The sequence below is a fragment of the Equus caballus genome, chromosome 8 (genome assembly GCF_041296265.1).
Source record: "Equus caballus isolate H_3958 breed thoroughbred chromosome 8, TB-T2T, whole genome shotgun sequence".
NCBI classification, from domain to species: Eukaryota; Metazoa; Chordata; class Mammalia; order Perissodactyla; family Equidae; genus Equus; species Equus caballus.
This window is the reverse complement of record NC_091691.1, coordinates 21114571-21134266: the sequence shown is the minus strand read 5'-3', so window position 1 is coordinate 21134266 and position 19696 is coordinate 21114571. Positions and strand designations below refer to the sequence as shown.

The window sequence follows — 19696 nt, the reverse complement described above, 5'->3', positions numbered from 1 at the left end:
CAGGGGTCTCCACCTCCTCGATCCTGAGCTGTTTGTCTTCCAGAATCAGGTACTTCTTAGATCCGGGGCGCTCACTGGAGGCAGTGAGAAATCCCAGTGGACTGGGAATGAGGGAGGTTTGCCAGAGGCCTCATTAGGCCTCTCCACCTCGCCCTCCCAACGTGTCATCTACCTGAGGGCCCTAATGAGGGACTGTCTCCCGGGAGCCTGCCACCGCAGACAGCTGGACCCAGCCTCTCTCTGCAGTGACCGAGGGAAGGGAAACCCTGACGCCCCTGCCACGGGAGTGACAAAGCACAGTGCCCCGAAGGAGCAGGGCTCCCCTCTCCCCGCCACACACACCCCCTCACCCAACACACACCGCGCCTCAGGGATGAGGAAGGCAGTCCAAGGTCACCTGGAGGGAGGGACAGTGTTAGGGAACTGCCCCCCAAACTAGATCCCCGCCAAAATATGTGACTAAGAGGAAAGGAAAAAAAGCTAGGTGCCAAAGAGTTAAAAAAACACCTGGGGGTGGGGAGTGGATATGTACACAGGTGGGTACATGTGCATGGAGCATTATTTCTGGAGTGAAACACCAGAAATTGGCTGCAGAACGAGGAGCCAGACCTTGGGTGCCCCCACCCCGCCCGTGGTGGTGTTCAGCTGCAGCCGTGCGGCCAGTCTTCGGGAGCGCTCAGACTCCCTCTCCCTGCCAGCGCCCCACCCCTGGGGGCCACCCACCCTGCCCCGGGAGCTGGCTCAGTTCAAGGGGCAGGGCAGCCGCGGCCCAGGGCCACACCCCAGCTAGTAGGACACGGGAGCTCAGGGGGACAGTTCTAGAAGGGATTTTGTACATTTCTCAGGAGTCTCTGTGGGATCGGGCCCTGGTGCTCGCAGCCGTGGCCTGAGCAACACACTGTGCATGACTTCTTCTCTGTCCTGCTCAGCTTGCTCCTCATTCCCGCTCACCGGCTCATCTGCCTACACCGTCTCCACTGAAGTCCTCTTAGCTTCTGATTTAGGGAGAAGCATTTTAAGATGCATAATTGCCACTGGGTCTATCCTTTTTATAGCTTTTATATTATGTAGATGTTTTCTACAAAAATGATCATATACATGTATAGCATACAAATACGTTTATATATAATATACATATATACGTATACACATATTTTTTTTAAAGGGGAGAAAGAAGACCCATTGACAGCTCGAATACCGGCCCCTTCAACCACCGTTGGACTGCTAGTTCATGCCTTCCCCCTAAGAGTTCAATGCTTAGAAAATAATATATTCCCTCTTGATCCACTTATGCATGGTGCCCAACAGAATCACTTGTTTCTTTTACTCCCTAGGCTGCCAGGGAGCTCAGGCTCCATCCAATATTCCACTGCAAGGCTTCCTCTGCCCCTCTTCCAGATCTTTCTCCCCAGATTCCCCATGGAGGGCATCACCCCCACTTGCTTGTGGGCAGGTTGGAGGGTGAGCGGAGAGAAGGGTTGGGGTATTTCTTCTCAGCGTCCTTTTCTGGTGGCAGTCCCGCCCTCTACAACCATGGCTCCCCTAGGCAGCCCCTCCTCCATGCTTGACTGCAGGCTGGCTCCCCACCTGTCGCTCTGGCCCCAGGGAGTGCCGAGGGCTGCCATATAAAACACAGGACGCCCTGTTAACCAAGAATTTCAGATAAAGAACTAACAATTGCTTAGGATAAGTATGTCCCAAATACTGCATAGGACATACTTATACTAAAAGCAAAAAAACACCTCACTGAAAAAATTTTTAATTGAAATTCAAATTGCACTTGGCATTCCATCTTCTTATTTGCTAGATCTGACACCCCTGTGGTGACAGATTTCCTATCTTTGGTCTCTGGGTGCCTCCTCCCCTACCGTCCACTAGTTCCTTGTGGGTCCCACAATCCCACTCACATCTAAGGAATCCCCTCATTATTTAAAGCAGCTTCACGAATTCTGTTTCCAGCTGGCCCCCCAACATGCATGAAGGTCCTTATCCTGCCAGCCTTGTCCTGAGCGTTTGACTGCATGAGGGTCATCTTTCAAGTGGCTTCAAATTCTCTGGGCGAGCAGGACGATGTGGCCGCCACATGTCTGGACTCTGGGTGGGAGCCACACGGACTCTGGGTGGGAGCCACACGGACTCAGGGTTGGGGACCTGGAGCTCCCTCGCCTTGGTCTCTGTGAGGAGAGGTCTTCTCAGCATTCGAGTCTCAGGTCACAGTCACCTCTTCAAGGAAGGCTTCCCCGGGTACCCAAGCTACACTCCCAGGCGCCATTGAGCCGGTCACCCCCTAACAAGTTAGCATGGCGTGCACCACTCTGACGTCACCCGGTACTGTCCATTTCCCCCACTGAGTGTCAGCTCCAACAGGGCAGAGGTCTCAGTGGTCTTGGCCACCAATACACCCTCACGGCCCTCCCGTGCACTTGATAATTCGAGAAACGAAGGAATGAGGGTAACAATCAGGACAGCAGAAAGAAAGGGGCCCTGTCTGCCTCGCCGCTTCCTGAAAACACTGCTGTCTTCAAATTTCATTTCGTCTCAAACGCCCCCGCATTTCAGCCTGTCAACAGAAGCACCCCGTCACGTCCGAGATGCCCCTGGCCCCCTAATTTGCTTTGTTACACGCCCCAGGCTTGCCCCAACTGGGGCGCTGCTCCCGTGGCTTTGTGGAGATGGGGGGAGCTCCAGAACACTCGTTGTCTTGGATTCCCCAGCCGGCCACAATAATGACTTCTCTCCACCAAGTTTCTCGGAGGCTGTGGCTGCAGAAGAAAGTGACAGAACCGGAGACAGGCACAGTTGCCATGATACAGCCGCTGCGGTAACGTGGCCTCAGAGCTCTGGCTCCCTTGGAATAATTTAACGATCTGTCACGGGAAGGGAGGAAGGACGAGTGTTGTAGGGCTTGATGTCCCCACCTCCAAAAATCATCTAAGTCCCGCAGCCAGAGGAGGCCCCCCGCCGGAGAGAGGGAAGAGTGAGAACACTTCCCCCGGGACCCAGCGGGCTGCTTTACCCGTCTGCCTTCGTGGGAGGGAGGCGAGTGAACTGGAGAACTGCAGGGGCATCTGCTCCAGCCCACGTCTTCCTGGGCCGCCCGCCACCTTCCTTTCACACCCAGAGCCTTAAAGCGCCCGCCCGCCAAAGCCCTTGACTGGCTCCTCCCCGCTCAGGGCCCCTGGCACGAGAGAAGGTGAAGCTTGGAACAGGACAGGACGGGAACGCTGCCTTCTCTAAGTGGCAGTTTGGACGGTAGGTGTGGACAAGGCACGGAGCCCCGGCTCTGGCCCCGGGAACCCCTGCCCCGTCCCCCTGGCTGGAGAGGAGGTGGCTTCAGAGGCCGGAGAAAACCCTTCGCTCGCTCGACAAACCACATGGTGCTCTTGCCTCGCTGACTCCTGAAATCACGGGGCTGGGGATGTCTCCAGGGGACCCGATTACTCTGCTGGACGGAGGGAAGGAAACTCTGCACGCACAGGTCGGGGGCACACACCTGTGACCCGTGGTGGTGCATCCATGGACTGCACATTACCAACCAAGCACCGGGCCTGGGCACCGAGGCCGGACCGTCTCACAGCAGAACTTCCGTGCCTGAACCTTCCAGACCCCCACAGCGGAGCAGAGTTCTGGTGGCCTCTGTCTTCCGGAGTACGGCTCGGATCTGTCTGCGGACGTCTCTCCCTCTCAGGGGAGAAAGCGCTCACTCTGGAAGCCAGGGTGGCAAGACAGCGCATGGCAGGGGTACAGGGGGACACTCCATACTGGGGCCTCCTGGTTCGGGTGAAAAGAAGAAAACCATGTTCCTCCTGGATCGATAGAGTAACAGGCTACCTGGGGCAGGGCGTGCTTCTTCGTTTTAACCAGTTGTTCAGAGATGTCGGAAACCTGCCCATCGAGCTCTTACCTTGACCAAGTCACTGCCCCTGACAGTGTAGTGGCCCGAGTGGCCTGGTCACCTGCACAGGAGGGCCCTGCCAACTGTAAGGCATTACCCCAATTCACCCTAATTCTGTGTTCTGGCAACATTCTTCCTCCCCAGAGGTACCAAACCAGCGTATTTTATTTTAGAGGAACTCTGCCTAAGGGCTTACTAAAAAGAGTCGCAGGACAAAGGCCTGGTGTAGCCTGCTTAGTACCACCAGGAGAGGAGGCCCTGGAGCCGGGGTTATCCAGAGTTTTCAAGAAGGTCCCCATGGCCGCCAAAGTGAAGGCTGCACCCCGAACGCGGCTGCACCTTGGCCAGAGCTCACTGGACAGCTGCTTCCACGCACCTGCCCGTCCCCTTCCACCGGGGAAGATAAATCAAAGTCGAGCCTGCCTCCTAAACGCTGCATTCCAGGGCGTTTGTCCTTGCTTGCAGACGGAATGCTGGCAGCTGGTAAAAGGAGGTCGACGAAGCTGTTGATGTGCACAGGTGCCTCTGCGATGACGTGAGATGAGCAAGAGCAGGTTTCAAATGCTAACTGCAGTGTGAACACAACGAAAGCGTGGAAAGAACTTCTAAAAAGGACCAGGGAGCTAATGCTGTATTAGCCATGGAGGCCTCTGGGTGTCACTGCTTTCTGGGTCTGCCATTCACTCCCCGACTCATTTGTAACGGAGCACCTGCTACGTCCCAGGCCTGGCGCCGGGGACCGGAGGATGTGACAGTGAGAAGGCAGACACATCGTTGCTTTTAGGGGGACCAAGGGCCTGGTTTCTTTATATGTTTTAATACTTCAGAAATATATGTTTTTCACAAGGAATACAAGTAATGAGGAGAAAAATTTTAAATGAAAGGAAAAATAGAAACAAATGAGCTTTAAAAGTTTACCACCAATGGGCCAGCAGTTCTGAAACTGTGATGTGACTGCCACAATTGAGCAAATAAATAAACGTGGGATGGATAATGGGAGCAGATGTCTCGCTGCCTGAGAAGGGAGCTACAGATACGACAAGTATGGGAGGCAGAAGGAGAGAATGGACCCTGTAACACAACCCTGGACTGGAGCTGGAAGAGTCAGTGTGAACTCGTGGTTTTTATAGAGATAGAGAAATAGATACAGAAGTGTGTATGCTCGTGTGTGTGAGTGTGTTTATTTTCCTAGTATCGTCTGCTAAGAGGCTTGGTTCTCAGTCAGGGGCAATTTTGCCCCTGTCCCCACCTCCTCCCCAGGACATTGAGCATTGCCTGGAGATGTTTTGTTTGTCACAACCGGGAGGATGCTACAGGCATCTAGTGGGTAGAGACCGGGGATGCTGCTAAACACCCTACAATGCCCAGGACTGCCCCCCATAGCACAGAAGCATTCGGCCTGAAATGTGCTAAAAACCCGGCCCAGAGGCATTGAGACTCCTGCAGCAATGAGCACCCCTGGCACCCAGATCGTGGTTTCTAAATACCGTCACCCATCGAAAAGAATAGGGGCTCCTTGGAGAAATGGCTGATTCCAGGGCTGGAGCTGAGAAAGCACAAGATGAGCCTGGAATATCTTGGTAGGCCAGAAAATAAGGAAGTGCTCAAAAGAATGACGGGGTCGTGCCAAAAGGATGCAACCCCACTCGAAGGGACTCCCACTGGCCAAATTGGGGACAATTTCAACAACAAAATAATGATAATCACGGTTATAACTCACTGAATAAAATAGCCCGAGTCCACACTGATAAAAATAAGAAAATAAATGAATAAATACAGGAGGTGGGGGGAAGGACGGCCCTTCCCAGGAGGAGAATACCGACCAATCAATGTGAGGAAGGATTAAATTAGAAAATCACCATTTGGTATTATTCAGTGATGACTAATTCAGGCAAGAACCGTCAGTGCACGTGAAAAGCAGTACAGTGAACCCAGACACAGGGTATTTTCAGAGTCTCAAAGCATCACCAAGAGATTTATTAATTACAAAGGGAACAATAATAACTTCGTGGAGAAACCTGGCAGCAACTATGTGAACAAGTGAGCAGAGGTAACACCACCAGCGACGGCATGGACCGCATGCACCTCCTGACGCTACGCGCTGCGGAGGACGCCACTGCCGTGGGACTGCCACCAGCACAGCCCAGCTGATCATGGGAAGTGACCCACAAACCCAACTGGGGAACATCTAAAAAACAGGTCAACTCTTCAAAACTGTCAGGGTCGTGAAAGACAAAGAAATGCTAGGTAATGCTTCTAAAACCAAAGGAAACTCAAGAAACATGAAAACTAACTGCAACATGTGATCCTTGCTAGGATCTCGAATCAGATCGTTTTTTCTATAAAGGACATTATTAGGACGACTGGCCAAATTAGAATAAGGTCTGTAGATCAGATAAGAACACGGTACCTAGGTTAATCTCCTGCTTGTGATAATTGTACTGCAGTTATAAAAAGAAGCTTATTTTTGAACAAATACACTCTTAGATATCTAGGCGTAAAGAAGCATCAGGTATGTAACTTTTTTTTTAAGAGTGGACCTGAGCTAACATCTGTTGCCAATCTTTCTTTTTTCTTTTTGTTATTCTTCTCCCCAAAGCCCCCCAGTACATAGTTGTACATTCTAGTTGCAGGTCCTTCTGCTTGTGCTATGGGGGACGCTGCCTCAGCATGGCCTGATGAGCAGTGCTGGGTCTGTGCCCAGGATCTGGGTCAGTGAAACCCTGGGCCGCCAAAGCGGAGCGTGCAAACTTAACCGCTCACTTAACCACGGGACTGGCCCCGTCAGGTATGTAAGTTATTCTCAAATGGGTCAGAAAAAACTTGTGCGTATGAACATAAAGAGAGAATAATAAAACAAACCTGAGTTTTGGGGAGTCTGAGTAAACGGTATACGGAATTCATTATAACATTCTGACAACTTTTCTATACGTCTGAATTTATTTATTCTTTTAAAGTTCCCATTATAATACATGCTCATATCCTCTCTCCCAGCTTTCCCATTTTAACCAGGGACAAATCCAGGTATTAAGACAGGGACAGACTCCTTACAGACTTTTCTGAATAGAGAATCAAATAAAGTGACCCATTACTGGGTGCCCCTGAGTCTTTCTCCTGCTCCAGGTAAACCTCAGCAGGCCTGTAGCAGCCACATGGGCTTCTGCAACTGTGGCCCTTGTTAGTGGTCTGACTCGAACAGGCACTTTTCCCAATGTTTTCGCCAAAGGCCCCTGTGTTCTGTGAGGACCAAACACCCACTTTCCTCTGACGGGGACCCTGGGGCGCCCCACCAAGAGCTCCATCAGTCCCCACTTTGACATGAGCCCCTCAAACCGTAAAGACAAAAAGCTGAGCCACAAAGGGAACCCCAGTGTGTTCATCTGTTTCTTCAATGACTTACTCTTTCGTTCACTTGGCAAACGGCTCCTGAGTGCCCGCCACGTGCCCAGCACTATTCCAGGCTCTCAGGGACCAGCGCCTCGAGGCGCTCACATTCTACCGGGGGACAGAAGCAGGGCACACAGCCAGGCCAGCAGATAACACGCAGGATTGGCTGCAGTTAACTCGAGAGGAGAACTTCAGGCAGAGGGAGTGGGTGAATGTGAGGGGTGACGGGGCTGTTTTATGCAGGGTGGCCATGAAAGGCTCTCTCAGGAGGTGGCACCTGAGAAGATGGGGAATGCCATGAAGGAGCAAGGCCTGTGCCTACCTGGAACAGGGGGTCCCAGGCCAGGAAAGGGCAAATTCAAAGGCGCGGAGGGGGCAGGGAGGCCAGCGTAGCTGGGGGTGAAGCTAATGATACGGGTGGGGAGGGCCTGCTGCCATGCAGGGCCACGCAGCCCAAGGACACAGGTGTCTGGCCAGGAGAACATGTGGGATTGAGAGAAGAAAGCCTGTTTTCTCAGAGAATTCTAGAAAGTCTGTCCTGGAAGAAAATTCAGTGTTCCTCCAGACCATGGGTCAGCAAACTACAGCCAACCTGCATCGTTGTCTGCTTTTGTATAGCCCAGGAGCTAAGAATGATCTTTACATTTTTAAAAAGTTGGAAAGAAAACAACTGAAAGAATAATATTTCGTGACACAAGAAAATTATATGAAATTTCATCTTCAGTACCCATAATAAAGATTCATCGGACAAGCCACACCCACTTGTATACTTATTGTTGCAGCAAGCTGCTTCCCAACTACAAGGGCAGAGGGGAGTGACCGAGATAGACCATCTGACCCAGAAGCTGAAAATACTTACTATCTGGCCCTTTCCAGGAAAAGTCTGCCAAGCTCTGAGGCAGAGGAAGTCATTGTCACTCTTGGCTGCAGAACTGAATCACTGGGGGGTGTTTAGAAAACGCCAGCACCCAGAGGTTCCGATTTAATTGATCTGGGGTGGGGATCAGCCTTCCCGACTTTTGAAAAGCCCCCAAGGCGATCTGGATGCGCAGCCAGACCTGGCATGGGTTCCCTGGACTCGCTGCCACCGTCACCCATCCCGCCGGGGAGAGTGATGGGCACAGAACGTGGCTCTACTGAGATTCTGAGCCGGGGGCCTTTCGCCCACACTGCTTTTTGTAAAACTCAATGCTTTAAAAACACGCCCTTTGAAATGCCATTACATACCAGTCTGTTAAATGACACGAGGCACAGCAATCCTGAAGCAGCCAGCGTCACCTCACTCAGAGGGTATTTGACGCTGCTTTGCGACCACTTTGTACATGTCAGCCCAAACCCAGCCTGGCTTTAAATCTGATATTCTGAGTCCACATTCCAACGGCCACTGACTCAGCCGACGGCTCCAGTTCACAAAGAACGCTTCTCTCTATTCACGTGGTTTTCGATTCTCGGCAGGTACAATAAGGTTACTGCAATTTCCTTACGTTTGTACTCCGAATTTTTTCAAAGCCCCTGTACATGCATTCTCTCTTAAGACTCTCAAGAGAAACGTACAAGGTGGGAGGATGGGTACCATTTAACAGATGAGGAAACTGAGGGTCCGGGAGCATCAGTGACGAGCAGAGTGGTAAAGACTCTGGCCTCTGACAGGTCTGGGTTCTACTCCCGTCTTCCCTGCTTCTTGGCTGCAGGCAGGGCCGTCCCCTGTCCAAGCCTCATTTCCCTGCCTCATGTCTAAAAGGAGGTAAAAACAAAGGCCTCTGGGGACTGTGGTGAAACTAAACATAAAAGGAGATGGGTGAGAATTAGCTTGGCAGTGAGCACAGTCATCACTAAAAAACAAAATTAAAGGCAGTGGTTCTTAAGGGACACTGCTCCCCAGAGGGCCTCTGGGAATGTGTGGGGGCTGTTTTTGGTTGTCACAGTGATGGAGAGCGCTACTGGCATTTACTGGTTGGCAGCCACACGTGTGAAACACCCCAGAGCTGCGGGAGAGCCCCCCAAGCCAACAGCACTGCTATTTAGAAACACTGGGGCACTCACCGCTCCTCTGCAGATAAGGGCCCTCTCCCTGTGGTCCAGCTCTCTAACCTCTGCACTGCTGACGTCTCGGGTGGGGTGCTTCTTTGTTGTGGGGCCATTCTGTGCAGGTGAGGACGTTCGGCAGCAGCCCTGGCCTCTACCCACTCGATGCCAGGAGCACCGTCCACATTGCGACAACCAAGCATGACTCCAGACGTTGCCAAATGTCCCTGATGGGCAGAAGTGCCCCCAGTTGAACACTACTGCTATAGACAAACAGATGCATCCTGAGAAGGCGGCTCTTCCCGGCTCTCTGGCACCAACAGGCGAGGAGAACCAGGAGGAAGGCAGTGGGGGCACAAACGTCACACCCAAGACATCCTGGTCCCAGCTCTTCCTGTAGCAGCTGAAACCCAAAGTGATGGGCCCCTCTGTGGAAGTCTGAGTTGATCTGGGAATTTTTTGGGTAGGAAACAAGAATGACACACGGTCTCCCCTGTCTGGTACGGAAAGATTACATTCTCCAGCAGTCACTAAGCATTTGAGACTACCCCCACGGGTCCTCAATTTAAGGCAGAAGTGTGCTCGCTTCCCAATCACGAAACATCTGCTTTCTGGTGTCGCTGACATTTTTTTTTTTTTCATATTTAAAAAAAAAGGAAAGAAAAGAGAAGAATGAATTTTAAACTGCTTAGATAAAATGCAGTGAATACAAAGCATTATTTATTCCCCTGCCTGGATGCGCAGGGCTGAGAAAGCAGCACGTGGGACGATTCATATTATGGGGAGAGAAGACTCTTAAGGAAGAAGGGAGAACACGCATTCCTCTGCACTTCAGTAGAGCAGAAGGAAGAAAGAAACCGCCAGGATCAGAGCGGCTCGTTCTGAAGGGCGCCCCCCTCCCCAGCTCCCAGCTCCAGGCTGCACCCACCCGGGCTCCGCGGGCTGGCAGCTGGGAGCCCGGGACTGGTCACCTTGCTAATTCAATAAATGAACTCTGACAAGCCTAAATGGTTGTTTGGAAGGGTCCTCTCTCATCCGCCCTCCCTCACTGCCCCAAACCTCAAATAAAATAAATAAAACACGAGACACAATCTGAGTCTTTTACGGCTGCCTTCTCAAGCGGGAGTGGGAGAAATGCTAATGATCCTGTGGCCGCGGGCTGAGCCAGGCCGGCTGTGGGCCTAGAGGGCAGGCCGGCCTCCCTTCCTCTGTTCTTCTGTTCCCTTTCCCTCCCTCGGCTCCCCGTCCTCCCTGCTCCCTGTTGTGGAGCGGGCGGGTGGTTTGCATATTATTCAGCACACTGCCATAGGTGTCTTCAGCCAATCCGAGGCGATGGCAGCCGCTTGCACCTTGCTGACAGCTGCTGTCAAAATACTCTCACAACCGGCGGCTCGATAATAACTCGAAAATGAGATACAAATGAGTGACTCTTCGTGAGTGGGAACACGCTGCCATTCCCTCCCACCCCGCCAGCTTCCGAGCGAGCGTGGCGCGGAATGCTCGGGGATGCTGGAGATGAGCTCTGGCCACGGTAGAGAGATGTGTTAAAAAATAACCCAAACCTGCCAGCCATGGAAGACTGTGCCCATTGCATTCCCCTCGGTGGGGGGTGGAGGGGGGGGGTCCCACAGGACTTCAGAACGGGTCCAAATTCCTCCCCCGAAGGGATGCCACACTCTGAGATGCAGCTGGATGTGCTGATGGAATCTCTGAGTGGCCACAACCCACAGGGGTACTCGCCATCCACAACCCAGGGAGGCTGCATCAGGAGCCCAGAGAGAGCCATGGGCTCCCCTTCCCAGGGAACACCACGCCAACCCCCGCCCCCTCCCGTCACCCACAGCCGGGCTGCTGGGCTGTTTGTATTCATCCAGCCAACTCTTTTCCTAAAACTTGGGCTGTCTCTCCCATGGGGAAGTCAACATCAGCACAACTAGTTTAGAAAAGCAGAAATAAGCCCCAGGGAGTCCAAAGTGTGTGGTCAGCACTCCTCCGGGTTTCCCAGGATGCAGGGGGCTCAGAGCGGCAGAGAGGCAAGCCGACCGGAAACTTCCTTCTCATTTGCCAGGGTCTGCCCTTGCCCGGGGTCTCTCTCTGCTTGTCCAGGCAGGGGCCGAGAACACCAGGCGGGGCTGGAACACTCATTTACTTGAGGATACAGAACGCCTCCCCAAATCCCAGAGCACATACCACACTCACCCAGGAGGTTTAGAGGACCGTAAAAAGCCACTGAATTTTTTTTTTTTTAACTGTTCTGGGTTGAGCTCTGCTAGATTAAGAGAAGCCGAGGTGATGGCTCAGGCTGGGGTGAAAAAAGCGCTTTAGCGAACAAGCTGTTAAAGGCTTTTATTTAAATTCGAGGGAGGCAGAGTAAAACCGTCCCAGGGAAGCAGAATTGTGCTGCCTGGCCAGGCTCCCCCACGGGCCTCTCTCTCTTCCCCCTCACTTCCCTGCAGAAAGCCTTTATTCCTCCGTCCACACGTCGGGTAAACATCTGGCTTATTCCGCTTGCGTGTGACACGGCGCACCCTGAACCACCCTGTTTGTGTCACCAGGCCTACTTTAAGAGCAAACTCCCATCCAGAGAGGATGAGCCACGGTAACCTCCTCGGCGAGCTGAGCGGTAGGCAAGGCTCCTACGCAGTACGCTCGGAAGGACAAGAGGCCCTCAGCACCCCACGAACAGCTGAGAAACCTGTTTGGGGCTCCGTCAAACCTCGCCACAGAGCCAGGAAGGAGCGCGGACTAGGACTCAGGCTCGGGCCTCAGCTCGGCCACTTAAGCAGCTCCGAGACCTCAGGCGACGCACCTGACCTCTCTGCCCCGCTGCCTCCTGTCTGTGGAACGGCGGCACCCACACCTGCCCTGCCCACAGAGGCGCGTGAAGACAGGATGCCGAGGGCGCACCTGAAAGGTAAAGGGGAGAGCAGTGTCACGCTGGGGGACACGGGCGGCTGGCTTGTCGCTTCTGCTCAATTTCCCAGAATCTCTGGAATGAGGTTACGCTTCTAATTAGAAGGAAGAATTTTAAAAGAGTAAAACTTTGACCTGCTAATAACAGAGAAGGATTCAAAAGACTTTTGTATCTGAAAGAGTTTTGACATTAAATACAGTGCTGGGCAGAACGCACTGAAGCAGCATGGTCCCGGCTTCAGTTCAAGGCAGCAGGTTTGAAAAGGGCTGGCTTTGGAGTTAGAGCAATACCGAGGAGAGACGGGGAAGAGGGACTTCGAAGAGCCACTCAGAAGGTTTACGGCAAGTGAACTGGGTCTTGAGACTGAACCAGAATATTCCCTGAAGCCCCTGCACGCCCAACCCGGCAACTCTGATTGAGCAATGGACACCTGTCTTATCTTGAAAAAATATTCTTCCTTCTGAATCTAAGGCGATCTCCACGCTCAGTGCAGGCAGTGTGCCAAACGCACAGTCATACAGAACAGGAAATAAAAAGCACCGATAAACTCACCAGCAATGACTGTTATTTTCATGCATTTCCTTCCAGTCATTTTTCCGTGTGTCTGTTCGGACACCCTAGTCTGATTCTTGCTTCCTTCTCTTAATTGCTGGATCAAAAGCATGTCCCCTCTCAGTGACGTTCTTTATAAACACTGTTGATGCCTTTCTGGCATTTCATCCATAATTTATCTAACCCATCGTCTCTCACTGTTGAATATTAACAGTGTTTCAATTGTTCCCTGTCATAAACCACCCTTCATGGAAGATCCTCGCATACAAAATATCTGTCAAAATTTCCAATTATTCCTTTAGGATAAAACTCTAAAAACAGAATTACCTAGATCAAAAGGTACGAGCATTTTCATACCATGCTGTCCAATATGGCAGCCACGGCCGCATGTGACTTTAAAACGAAAAGGAAAAACATTTCTTTTGCTATTTAAGGTTAAATGAAACAAAATTGAAATTCGGTTCCTCAGTTGCATAAGCTGCATTTCAAGTGCTCAGTGGCCACACGGGGTTAACAGCCAGCACACTGGACATGTTTCCATTCTTGCAGAAAGTTCCGTGGGACAGTGCCGCTCCCGGGACACACCACAAACTCATAGCGTGGGCCAGCTTGGTAAGATGAGCTTGGCCCTGATGACTTGCACGGGCCTCCACCTTTTCCTGACCCGACACCATCTTCCTTCTTCCATCCTTGTGACTTGAGTCAAGACTTCTCAAAACTTCCCAGCGACGCACCAGATCCTCAGTGGCAGATGAGAATAAATCCCCACTTCTAAAGACTCGGGGAGTGTAACAAAGTTGTCTGGTGCTTACCTTAACATTTCATGCAAACTTTGTATTTTATTCCACAACTTGGTCATATTTGTGCAAAAACATAAACATATATAATATTTGTCTATCTTACTGAGTAAACACGCTTGCAGGAAGATGATCACTGTTAATCTTATGGTTTTAGATACTAGAAAGCAGACAGACTATGCTCTCTAGCCTGAGAACAGCCCCATGGGAGCCCCCAAGGGAAGAGTGCCTCCTGAGGGGCCTGGGTGGTAGATTAGAATCAGCAGGCCCTGGTACCTTTTCCCCTTCTTGCTTTGGTTGCTACGGAGCTCAGACGTTAGTGCCCTTTACTGAAGGACTCCTCAGTCTGGGAGTTGTAATATAATTTTCTTCCAACTGACATTTTTCTTAAACTTCTGCACTGATTGAAGTCTTGATCCTATAAGGTGAGGAATCTACTTGCAAATAAAGAAAAAAATACAAGGAACTTGTACAGATTCTAGGCAAGCTGGCACCTTGAAGTTCCTTCAGCTCTCAGAGCTTCATCTTGCCGAAAAGGGAAGAAACATTTACTCCTTCAAACGAGGGGCGGTCTGGGCTAGAACTCAAAGCCAGTGCTGACTGCAGAACCCAAGCTCGGGCTGAAAGTGCTCGGCGGAGGTGCGAGCGGGACACACCTGGAGGGACGATGCTAAAGCCACAGCTGGGACAGCCACGCACCCACAGATGTCCCTGAACTTTCTGACACTGGACAAGGGCTGTTCCCTTCTCCAAGCCTGCTCTTCTGGCCAGAGGACAAGGCCCGGCAGCAGGGGACACCGTACACGACGAGAGCCGCTTGGGCCAGCAGCCAGGAAGGCCCATTAGCAGGGCTTGTGCCCAGCACGCACGGTGATGACTGATATTCCTAATGATGACCTGGGGCCCTGCAGGCCCTGATTCCGCTTCTGGATCGTCAAAGATTCAATTACTCTCCACCCGAGTGCCAATGTTAAGTATATTTTATTCTGTTCTAATTCCTCGGAAACCGGCGTCCATGCTATCGATGGTAACTCTCCATTAACCCGAATGGTGGGTCTGCCAGGAAGCTCATCCTCAACTCGGCTGGGTTCAAGGGAGTTTGACATCAGTCTGGGAAGGACGATGGGCAGGCTGCCAGAGCCATGGGAACAGGGGAAAGACGGCTCGGGGGAAAAATTCAGCCTGGGCGGGAGTCAGAACCGGCTCCCCAGCTCCCAGCTGCGTGACTTTCCCCACTCTGAACTCCATCTTCCTCATCCGTAACACGGCCGCACGATTCCCTCCGAGTGAAGAGAGAGCACAGGGCGTTAAGAAGAACCTGCCAGAGCTGCAGGACTAAATCAGAAAGACCCCCGAGACGCAGTTCCGAGAAGGGCAAAAAGCCCGACAATACAGAAAACATGGCACCGTTTTCATCTAAATGGACCCAAGACAGCTGCACATGCTGCCTACAGGTTCACAAATGCATAAAATGCACAGAGAAAACATCTAGAAGGAGAGCTGCCAAACGGATCGCATGAACTTCTCTGGGGAGGAGGGTGGCAGCCACGAGGGGTGGCCACTGAGGAAAAGGGATTTTGGCCTTCCATCTTTCTTTCCACAAGGAAAACACATTCCTGTTTTAGTTGTGCAATTAAATTTTGTTTAAAAACAGGAAAAAACAGATATAGCTATATACAGACAGAGACAGAGAGTGCACGAGCTCTGGCTGCACGGGAGGGATTTAACAAAGGGCGAACGGTTCCTATCAGGTTGGACTAAGGAAAGTCTTGACCTGCCGTTTTTGCAAGTCAAGGATGACCACGCGTTGGCATCCTTACACAGCCCAACGTGCTGTCTGCAGGCTAAAGACCACCCCGTCCGCGGGATGCCCAGAGTGGCTGGGGGGCAGAGGGAAATTAAAACGCGCCCAATGAAAGTGAACTGAAGCCCTGGGTGGTGGCTCCATACATCGCCCCCGTACTGTGCACCGTCTGCGAGCCCAGCCTGGGGAGAACCGGGGCGTCCTCCAGCGCAGCAGCCCCACCTCACACGATGCTTCCACGAGCTCAGAGGGGTCCCTCAGCCGGGGCTGTGTATGCTTCAAAGGCTCAGGGTGGTCCGGGCCACCCTCTGCAGAAATCAGGCTGCACCGCCAGAGTCTGCCTCCTGATGGGGAAGACACCCCCAACTCCAGCGTCCAGACAGAGGCGCTGGCCCTTGTCAGGGACACTGCGAGGCACAGACACTCAAGTGAATTAATTTTCTCCTAGATTTTTATCCTTTGGATGCACAGTGACTGCCCTACGAGATGTCTGCAGACAGCCTGGGGTTTTTCCAAAATCTGAGCCGGGAAATCAACGTTCTGAAATGCATTTTACAAGCGAACAGAGGTGAGGATGGGGAGGCAGGACGAACAGCCCAAAACCCTGGGACCAATCCCCAGCCCCACAAGTGAAACGTGTGCAGAGTGGAGACGAAAGGAAACCTCGGGGTCGGCATAGCCTTTCTGGTTATTTTACTATAAAACACCCTCTACTATTTATTGAGAGCTGATTTGCACCCAACACTAGGCCACAGACCCCTGACTTTGCTGGTTCATGCACGGCGCCCTTGGTGTCTGAGTAATTTTTCATTGCATTCCTAGGCCAAAAGAGATACCTAACCATTTAGTATAACAGCTTAATAGTCCAAACTATTAATAGGTCTAAACAACTTCACAGTAGCAGTTGGCACCATCTCTGATAGACGTCACTGCGTTTTTCTTGAAAATCTAAAACATCCACAGTGTACCCGTGAGTTCACTGGGGCACCCCTGGGTGCTGCGGTGCACAGTCTGGGAACTATGGCACTGGGCTAACTGCCTTACTTTCATGTCCTCCTTGAGTCCTCCCAACAGCCCTGACCAGTATGCACTATGGGCCCCACTGTACAGATGCAGATACTGAGATTCAGGGTTTTTAAATGACTTGTCCAAGTCTGATAGCTGGTAATGGAGGAGCCAACATTTGAACACTGATCTGATGGACTCCCAGGGCTGCCACGTTCAGTTGTACAGGTTGAACACTGCAACAATTCTAGAGGGTGCCACTGCCACAGACTACAGTGCTGGTGCTCTGAATCATTAAGCTAACAGCTGGCGTTACATTCAGCACAAAGCCTCCAGCTGTCACAGCCCCCTTCACTGAGCAGCCTCTTGCTTTGACTTCTACGATCACCTTAATGGGGCCTCTGCTCACATCCTTTCCCCAGTAAATTCTGACTGGCAGGACATGCTAAAGAGCTCTAAAAGCTTCATTTAACCTTGGTGACCAAGCAGCAAAATGACCAACTCCGACAGTATAAACTCATAAGAACTGGTGACATTTCAACCACAAGTGGGCTTGGCAGGGAAAAAGATTCGTAGGTCCAAGCGGACCCAGAAAGCATCTTGGACCTGAAATTTGTACTTTGGTAAGAGGCTACCTAACAGACAGAGTTTCCCAAAATAATGCCTGCTGCCTCCCAGACAGATGTGGGCACATGTATGTGTGCACGGGTGTGAGGGCAGGGTAGAGTGTGGGGAGGCCCAGCTATTTCTGTAGGATAATTTTAAAGTTTCCTGTTTGTATTCAGACAATCTCATTTTTAATATGTGTCTGATACCAGCGCTGTGGGGAGACCGGGCACACAGTGGTCCAGCACGATGACCTCGAAAGGCCTGTGCTGGGTGTCAGGCTGGGAGGGGACACTGGATCACACAGAACCTGTCTCCACGTACTAACTGGCAGCAAGAGATCGATGACCAGAATGAACAAGCAAACACTGTTCTGTTCTCAGTTCTAAAAATAATTGGCTATCCATTCATTGATAATTTCAGTAAGGCGACAACGCTAACCTTTATTTTTAAGGGATCAAGACGGCTTTACAGAAGCACTAAGCAGCGGGGCTGCACGAAAAGGGGCATTTGAAGCCTGGCTGAGATGCAGATAACAGGTCGGATGACAGAGCCTGTGCACGCGCTCACTTCCGCAGACGGGCCTCGTCTGTCCCGGCAACACCGACGTCAAAGCACGGAAACCGACCGCAGATCCGGACCCCAGGCCACATCTCCTAATCAGAACCCACATTCTGAATTTAGTCTCAGCAAAACATCATCTATCAGACGAAAATAATGTCGTTAATTTGAATTTCATTGATTTTAAATTTTGCTTGCATTTAATTTGAAAATGTGTTTTGGTTTTATGGTCCTAAGAGAACCATAAGCATAAGTTGCCAGTTTACCCTGAGTTTGACATTTGTACATAGTTAAGCAACATAATAATAAAAGTATTTACACCATCACGCTGGCGGAAGGGCCACGGGATGCCTATTTTTCTTTAAAAGGGCTCTTCATACATTACTGAAGTTTGAGAAACGCTGTTGTGGCCCATGATTTTATGAAATGTTCCTCTGGAATACAAACCCTCTCGGACACCATCATGTGGTGGCGCCGCCTCATTTCAGGGCGTCCTCGGGGAGGGCCGGAAGGAGAGGGGAGCTCCCCCAGGAGCAGGCGGCGGGTGAGCAGCAGGGATGCAGGAAGAGCCCAGCCCCGGCTCTCAGCACTGTTCTAGAGTATTCCAGGGGCTCCAGATACAACAACCGCCCGGGGCTGGAGAGGCGCAGCACTTCAGTGTCACTGACCTTGTCCTCACAGCAAAGCAGACACAGCTGTTGGCCCTGCCATTCTACAGAGACGGACGCCGAGTCCTAGAGAGGTTGTCAGAGACCAGTGACGCAGAAGACCTGGCCTCAACCGAAAAGGTTTTAATGGCGTGAACTTCGGATCCACTTCCCCCGAAACCAAGACAGTCCCTTCCCTTCCTGGAGTTCACGTTTGTTTCCGTAACCCAGCCCCCGGCACGGGCCCTGCCTCCTTAGAGATGCTGGGTAAATATTTGCTAAACCAACGAGCTCTTTCTTAACCAAGAAGCGGCGTGTGGAGACTCCCCTTCCCACGGATGGCTCCGAGACACGTGAGGACGCAGAAGCTGCTCCTGCTCGGAAGCCCCCGAGACGCCCCGGGGCTCCCTGTTGCCGTTCAGCACCCAGGATGCTGGAGACAGAGCTCAATTATCGGCTGCGATAAGGGGGCCGGCGCCTCCCCAGAGCCCACACAAAGCGCAGAGACCTTGTCGCTGAAGAGGCCGGGACGGGGAGAGGAGGCCGAGAGCGGGGAGCGCAGGCTGCGGGGAGCCGTCTGCAGGGAGGGTCAGGGCGCACAGCCACCCCAGCCCGGGACCCGCACGTCCTCCCAGGGCGCCCCATGCCACTGTCTGGGCCTTTGTCACCTACTCTGGAATCAGACCAGGCCTGGAGCGAAAGAAAACAGCAGCTGCCATGGAAGACCGACCTGCAGAACTGCCAGCAACAAAAACCCTCTCGCCTCTCAGTTATTGTTTTAAAGAGGAAAACTAAGTCGGCTTCCACACGGGCCCTGGTGTGAGAGGCGCTACCAGTGAGCCTGGTGGACGGCGATGGGACAGCTGACAATAAGGGACAAATACCATCTTCTTAGGCAAATCCCAGCAGCTGCTCCCCCACCAGACATGCCGCTCCCACGCCGGTGGCAGACATCACTAATCAATTACAACGCCGTTGCCCTCAGAGTGTGGACAACCTCACGATCCTCCAGCACAGAGACCCAGGCAGCCGTGACCAAGAGGTTTGTGCTGCCTTGGAAGGAGGAAGCTCTCTGCCCTGGCTGGCCTCGCCCACCCGCCACTGATTCATTCAACACGCAGAGGCTTGGAGCAGTCACGTATCTGCCCAAGGTCACATGGTGGGCGCGAGGCAGAACTGGGCCAGAATTCGGGGCTCCTGACTGCCGGGCCGGTGTTCTTCTCACCTGGAAAATCCCACTGGCTTCCTTCCAGGCTGACAGCCAACTCCCGATGACTGAGGGACAAGGACAGCAGGAGAGAGGAGAACTCAGGAACCTGGGGCTCTACCAGAGCGAGGCCGCCTCGCCCTGCTCTGAGCAGCAGGAACTTCCGCAGCCTCTGACCATTCCCCGGCAACATACTTGTGGGCAGAGAGCCGGAGAAGGAGACGGGTCTGGGACAGATTTTCTGCAAGGTGGGCTCTCGAGCGAAAGAAGCAGCATCTGTTTCTGTCCCACCCGAC

At 52.2% G+C, this 19696-nt stretch overlaps 1 protein-coding gene across 4 annotated transcripts in view; it reads right to left on the bottom strand.

The window, feature by feature from the left end:
* Nucleotides 1-19696, bottom strand: part of RBM19 (RNA binding motif protein 19) — a 129418-nt gene that overhangs the window by 45761 nt on the left and 63961 nt on the right. The gene's annotated exons all lie outside the window — the stretch shown is intronic.